The following is an 8,118-nucleotide window of genomic DNA, read 5'->3' as shown; positions in this document are numbered from 1 at the left end:
CCAAACAAAAGAAATATGTCACATCATCCAACTCATCTCATCTCATCTTTAAAAATCACTCACATCATCCAATAATATGGTGATAACTCATCTCATCTCATTAACATTTCATCTCCACCCATTTCCTCCAAAAAAACAAGGAAATTAATTTCCTTAAGTGTGAGTCACATCATCCAATAATATAATGACAACTCATCTCATCTCTTGTTTTTAAGAATAAACCAAACACAAGAGAAGAACCTATTATAGGAAATAGATTTCCTATTCTTTGATTTCATTCTTTTTTAGCCAATCAAACAACCTCAAAACAAGTTTTCTTAAAAACTCATCCACATCATCCAATAATATAGTGACAACTCATCTCATCTCATCTCCTATTCTTTGATTTCCTTCTTTTTTTAGCTAACCAAACAACCTCAAAACAATTTTTTAAGGAAATAGGTTTCTTATTCTTTGATTTCCTTCTTTTTTTGGGCAAACAAACAGCCCCTTTGTGGAGAGATTTGCAATTTGCAAGTAAATAAATAAACAAATAAACTAAAATATTTTAATGAATACGAAGAGGAGAGGGAGAAAGGAAACATACAAATAAATTAAGAAGAGAGTAGCAGTAAATCAAGAAAGGGGAAAAGATTCGAGAATGAGAAAAAGACTGGAGAAGGACAACACTACGACTCCGAGATTCAACATGACCCCACTTGCTATTTATTTATTTATTCTTCCTGATATATAAACACTATTCAGTGAATTTATTATTAGGATTTATTTTAATCTCTATAGTATAATTTATGGATACAGTGAGAAGGCGGTTTCTATTTCATTTCATTTTTCCCCTTCTCATATTTTATTTTTCTTAGTTGAATGTGTATTGCTGGTCACAAAAGGTAGATGGAAGGATAAACATGATCACAAATTCAGCAACAATGAAAGCTATAAATTATTTTTCTATATTAACTTTGACGAATTGCATGTACAGCACTAGGGTTGTGCATGGTTCGGTCCAAACTAAAAAACCGAACGAACCAACCGAAAATTAACAGTTAGAGTCGTATTTATTTATAAGTCGGTTCAGGTTGGGTTGAAATTTTTTCAACCTGACGCTAGCTTAACATTAAGTTTTTAACAAGTAACCCATACCCACAAGAATTCCAATACTCCACAACTAGATCTAAATCATAAATTCGAACAACTAGATCAATTTTAAGAATCAACATAATATACATAACAAATTGTTAGATATAGTAGAAATGAAACAAATATGAAAACTCTATCTAAAATCTTTTGATATAGTATAAGTATAGTCAGTTAACATCATCCAAAATCAACCTCAAGATTATTCATTTAACTAAATACCTCAAGAATCCCAAGAATCGAAAAAGATCTTAATCATAAATTCAAACAAGTAGATCAACTTTAGTAAACACATAAAATTGTCAGCTATCTATCATATGACGTTCATCCTTTTTGAATACCTAGATCATCAGCACAAAATAAATACCTAGCTAACCTAAGTAAATAAATATAATATATTGTTCATCCTTCTATTATCTTTTAACTCAAGAAGAAATTGCATCAATGACCTCCATAATCAAATTACTACATCAATACACCTTCAGCAGATCTAAATCAGGTCAAGAAGATATTTCGACTAAAAAAATCAACAAATTTGTAAAAATAAATAAAATCATCACTTAATACCTTAAATCTAACAATATTCTATCAGATCTACAACAAATACAACGAAATATCCTAGATCTGTTTAAACTAAGCAACACAAATCCTAAATTACCTCAAAGTTATTTTCCTCTTTCAACAAAATTTCAGCACAGAAGTTCAAATAGATCGAGAATAGACAAAAAATTAAAGATATAATAGAGAGATTAGGGTTCACACCCGAAATTGGAAGGAGAATCGCAAGGAGATGGATTCGTTCTCTCCGAGGGTTTGGAGATGAACCGTTGAGACTACTTGGTACTAGCGGGCGAAGTGGGCTAGCGGGTGGCGACAGCTGCAAGGTGAGGTTGGACTTTGCGATTACGGGTTATGGGTTGGGTAATGGGTTTGAGTTTCAGATTGAAAAGCTAGCGGTCGGTTTAGGCGGTTCGGTTTAAATTTTTTTTAACCCGGCCCGAACCGACTTATAAATAAAACCAACTCGAACCGTTAATTTTTGATAGGTTCAGTCGGTTTTTTCAGTTTCGACTGAACCATGCACAACCCTAGTGCTGTATATTGCAATTCGTCAAAGTTAATATAGAAAAATCATTTACAGCTTTCCTTATTGCTGAATTTGTTATCATATTTATCCTTTCATCTGCCTTTTTTGACTGGTGGTACACATTCAACTAAGAGAAGTAAAATATGAGAAGAGAGAAAAATAAAATGAAACAGAAACTGCCTTCCTACTGTATCCATAAATTATACTTTCGGGATTAAAATAAATCCCAATAATAAATTCACTGAATAGAGTTTAATATTAGGAATGATAAATAAATAAATAGTAAGTAGGGTCACGCTGAAGCCCGGAGTCGTAGTGCAGTCCTCCACTCTCTTTCTCATTCTCGAATCTTTTCACTCTTTCACGATTTACTGCTACTCTCTTCTTAATTTATTTGTATGTTTCCTTTCTCTCTAGTCTTCGTATTCATTAAAATATTTTAATTTGTTTGTTTATTCATTTACTTGCAAATTACAAATCTCTCCTCCATCAAGTTCCTCCTCCTCAATCTTGAATATTTGCTGAAAGTTCTCATAATTATAAGCTATGGCGGCCTACGTTGTCGCTTCTTTAACTTCTCATCCAATGAAATCAGCGGCGGCACACATTAGCAAGCTAGACAGCTACAGAAGCAGTGGTAGCAAGATGATGATGATGATGACGAGGTTGACGACGATGCCTCCATTGTCGTCGTCGTCTTTGTCAGCAGCAGCAGCAGGATATAATACCAGCACGATTTCCAATCTCTCCTTTACTCAATCCTCCTAATTTAAAGAGGTTCTTCTATTTTATCTGATCTAATTTTTGATTTTAGTTCGATTAATTATAGTTAGGTACCCTAAAGTTTATACATTTTTAACTTTGGTGCTCCAAAGTTTACGTATTTTTCAACTATGGGGTGTAGTGTCAAAGACAGAAGGTTGGGTTATTAAGGCTAGAAGGGGTGTAAAGTGTATATCAAGATGTCGAGAAAAAAATTGGAATATTAACGTTATAAGAGGTGCAAACTTTTGGGTATGAAATGGTGGAAAAATCTTCGTGGTGTCAAAGTGGTGGAGAAAAAACATATGGGTATTTAATTTTAAAATGGTGTAATTTTTTAGTATCAAAGTGCAAATAATCCTGTTTCTTACAGTTATCATTATACTATTATTGCTGCTATATTGTCACTATTATGACTTTCCCAATTTGTGTGGAGTGGAATTACAGAATCCCCTGACTTAATTGTATGAGATTAAATTGAATTGAATTTATTGTTATTTGTGTATAGTTGATCGATATGCTAATACATGGAATGAACCTCTCGGAGGAAGAGGCCGAGGCATCCCTCGACCTCCTTCTGAACGAGGCCCTCATCGGTGCCTTTCTTGTCATCTTGAGAGTCAAAGGTGAAACCTTTGAGGACGTATTACTACTATTATTATATGTTATTGTCATAAATTTAGAAAGTTTGGACTGAAAAATGGACTATAAATAGTGGGAATGGTGAGGGCCATGATCAAATGCTGCAGGAAATTTGAAGGTCTGTCTGATGTGGTGGACATTGTGGGAACAGGAGGTGATGGAGCTAACACCGTTAACATTTCCATTGCTGCAACAATACTCAGTGCTGCAGCTGGGGCAAAAGTTACAAAAGTTTAGAAAACATATCTTAATCATTTCAATCTTTTTTTCTTGAATGAATGAAGAAAATTATAAGATAAGACTACCATTCTGACTCTTTTGCAGCAAGGAAACCGTTCGAGTTCTTCTGCATGTGGCAGTACTGATATGCTTGAAACTTTGGGTGTCAGCATTGATTTGGGCCCTGAGGTAGTACCATACTAGATGCATCATTTACATATGCACTAGCATTTTTCATGAATATAATTGTTTACTTTATTACTGTTACATGATTGACGAGTTATTTATCTCATGCTTCAGGAACTCCTATATGTAATATGAAGACTGGTAAATAGTCTAAAGACTGGGGAAAAAATTAAAACAAAAAAAACCTTTGATGAGAGGGGAGGTAGAAAGAAATATATAAAATCAATACCCGAAATATGGGCTATGTTCACATTAATTGTTGAACCTTAGGTTAGAATTCTGTTTCATTCCATTTGGCTAATATACATGGATATCTAATGATAAATCACACGTCTCAAGGTCGTTTTATTAAATTTGATTGCAGACATGCTGTTGTTTTCTCTAGATTTTAGTTTCACATTACCTAAGTTCAAGTGCTACTATAACTTTAAAATGGCTACACATCCAATTAGTCAAGTAAATGACAAATTCAAAGAGTTTGTTTTAAAATGAGCAGCAAATGAATTGCTTTTTAACCATACTTCAATATTTGTTGTTTCATGAAATTCAAGTCTTTTTTCTGCGAATAGGATTCCTCCAAAATTCAGCTTGTTTGATGCACTCAAACATCACACACGTACCCATCTGTGCTTACATATATGGTAACTGTACTGTTAAAACATAGAAATATGTGCATGTTGGGTCTTGTGACAAAAGTAAACTGCTTCGTATTTTACTTTACTAAAATGAGGTTCTTTTCTAAATGAATATTAGCTTGATACATATATTTATGAGTCAAATATACAATATATTTAGAAGAAATATGCATATGTAGCTATCCGGACAGGTTTTTTTATTATACACTTAAGTCTATAGTAGTGCCTCAGAGTATGATACTTGTATCTGTGTCTACAAGTCATGGAATTTTTCCTACTTTTCTGTGTAACGGTCTCAAATTCATTGGCAACAACACTCATTCTGCTTCACTCCCATGGATAGACGTTATTGGTAAAAATTAATTTGTCCTCTAATTTTCATTCATGTTTTAATATTAAATGTTAATGCAGGTTTACAGCGATGAATAATAAGTTCCAGCACACAAATATGAATGATAATAGCTCTACATTTCAATAACTAGTAACTCAACGATGGAAATTAATCAGCAAGGCCTTATGGGAAATAAACCATAGAAAAAAATGTCTCGTCAATATCAACACAATAGTTCAGTTGATAACAAAAGACAATACTCATGCGTAATAAGGATGAAAAGAGCAGTGAGCTTATGTTCCAAATCCACATGTATTTTAGGTAATGTCAACCTCTACAAAATAAAATACAAAGTGAAAGGTGTGCCAACACTGTCCTCATTGTGTTGAATGTAAATACCTCTTATTCAAAACCTTACTCTCATACAATTTCAGTCTTCAACCCATATTGCATATGGTAACACATAATTTGTATATTCTTCTGAAAGCATCCAAACTTTTCGATCTTGATTATTCAAAAGAAAGGTTCTTGTTGCCTATTTTTCTATAAAGGCACATCACAAATGGTAGTAGGAAAATCCAAAGGTCATGTGGTGAGCATGATATCATTTCATAGATTATAGGCTTCTAGATTGTTTTTCTTTTTTGATGATGCATAGTGATTTGGTCATCTTTTGGGAGAATATCTAGCTCGATATTCCATTGACATCATGGGCTCCTATAGGTGATGAATTTACCGATCTCTTTAGCATTTATGACTTATTTTTTCCTTTTCTATAATTATCTTGGATTTTGCAAGATCTATATGTAGATAACAATAATTGTTATGTATCCTCTCTCTGTTTTTTAATTATAAATGATAAGGATGTGAGAAGATGAGTGGAGGAAGCATGGATAGGTTTCATGATGTCTCAATATATCATCCAGCAAAGAAAATTGTCAGTCCGGTGAGGAAGAAGCTCAAAGTGAAGACGGTCTTCAACGTTCTAGGTCCTATATTGAATCCGACAAGAGTACCCTATGCTATTATTGGTGTTTACAATAAAGATATAGCGAGTTTCTTTGCTGACAATTTATATTACTTGGCACTCTTGTTTCTATTCATCTAATATGAGTTATATGACATCAATGTCGCTATTCTTTTAATTATGTTCAAACGAGAGTTTTTTGCTAGCATCATATCTTAGTGGTGTTTGTGTCATCCAGTGTATTGATGAGTTTCGTCATGCAGATGTGTAAAGGACATATGAAACTAGGGATACCTTTAAAATGCAATTAACTGAATGAATGAGATAAAGAAGCTAGTAGGCAATACAATGCACTACATGAAACATAGCTATTTGAAATTTGGAAAGTGGATTTTCCTTCGTTAAACCTTATCTTTGATAGTTTTGCTTCTTCGTGACTATATGCTAAAGTTGGATGTTTTTTGGAGGTTGGATACTTGGATTTCACTACAAGGTGTTTGTAGGATGGGAGCCAGATATCATGTTACCCTTCATACAGTTGTGACTTCTATTTTCCCTTCCATTTTGAAGTAGTTTTTATTTGTAAATGTTGGCTCAAGGACTTCACGGTTTTGTTGAAGGCAATATAAGGCCTTTAAAATTGCCAGATTATTGTTTTGCTAGGTAATGAAGATGGCTAAAGCATTGGAACGATTTGGGATGAAAAGAGCATTGGTAGTTTATTAAGATGGTTTAGATGAAATAAGTCCACTTAGTAAGATCTCATCCTTCGTGTATCTATCGGTGATCGTATCTATCGGTGATCAGTCTTCTCAGTTGTTTCTTTTTGTCTAGTCTATATTTTTTTCTCACAGATTTTTATTGGTTATTTGTAATAAGTTTTTATCTCATAAGCTCTTAGTTGGCTCTGTAATTATTGCAGGACCCGGATATCTCCTTGATGTGACACCAACAAAGATTGACATGTTCTATTTTGATCCATGTAAGAATCATTTCACTCATACAATTTTAGTAGTATATATATTAAGATGTAAACATTTGCACTATTTATGTTGCAGATATTTCTGATGGTATTTCTAGTTAAATGAAATTGGACAGTTGAGCAAGAGGATCTCTCATGTAGATATTAGCGTAATCAAAGAAAAATGAGTAACAGTTGACATTGTAAGGCGATGCAATGAACAAACTTGACACTACTTAATGAAAATCATATATTAAAAGTTTCGAAGTAATATATGAATAGGTGCATCATTAGTTCATGAAGTATGTTAACTTTAAATTTTGCACAACAATATCAGTAAATTGTGTTTATTAAACTCCTATAATGTTTGGGGTCCTAATTCTCTATAATCTTGATTGTAGAGAGTGATTACATGCTACAATTAGTTAGATGAGCTAGTATTATTAGCTTATCTTAGTGAGCCCTACAATTAAAAGTATTTTTATACTATTTAGATAATTATTATCATTCAAGGGGTCCACTGTGAATAAGTGCACAAGAATTAACAAAGATCATAACACTTTTGCGATGCCGTTCATGTAACAGATTAAAACACTTTTCATCATCAATAAAAAATAGATGGAAAAAAAAAAGAAACAGACACTCCCATTTTTAATTAGTGAACCCAAAATATGCTTCTTGAATGCTTCAAAAGCTATTGCACTTAAGTGGTCACTGGGGCAATGCTAACTTGTAAATAGACTTCCCTAATAGATTGGATATACAAACGAAGATAAGAAAGCAAGATATATCCTCTTTATCATATTATGAAGACACTCCTAAGCTTACACTCCAGTGCTAACTTGTAAATGGACTTCCCTAACAGATTGGATATACAAACGAAGATAAGAAAGCAAGATATATCATCGTTATCATATTATGAGACACTCCAAAGCTTAGTCATACCGTTTCATTTCAATATCTCTCATGCCACTGCTACAAAAGAGGAGCAATGTATAAGTTATTAATATAGTGGGAGCATGTACTACTTCGTCACGTACTAACAAAAAGAAGCATATTGTGTTAAGCATATTGTCGAAATTATAAATCAACTATCTTGAGAAATATTAAGCACGTCAAAGAGAAAATAGATGTTAAGCACAAATTTACACGCTCTAAATAGAATACACTATGAATAAATACATGTGACAATTGTTC

General features: G+C 33.1%; 1 protein-coding gene across 1 annotated transcript in view; it reads right to left on the bottom strand.

Moving 5' to 3' along the window:
- LOC109826289 (anthranilate phosphoribosyltransferase, chloroplastic-like) overlaps positions 1–8,118 on the bottom strand; it is a 46,264-nt gene that overhangs the window by 31,159 nt on the left and 6,987 nt on the right. The window lies entirely within an intron of this gene.

The sequence above is a fragment of the Asparagus officinalis genome, chromosome 10 (genome assembly GCF_001876935.1).
Source record: "Asparagus officinalis chromosome 10, Aspof.V1, whole genome shotgun sequence".
In the NCBI taxonomy this organism is placed as follows: Eukaryota; Viridiplantae; Streptophyta; class Magnoliopsida; order Asparagales; family Asparagaceae; genus Asparagus; species Asparagus officinalis.
The sequence above is the reverse complement of the archived record's forward strand: the minus strand, read 5'-3'. Positions and strand labels throughout refer to the sequence as shown.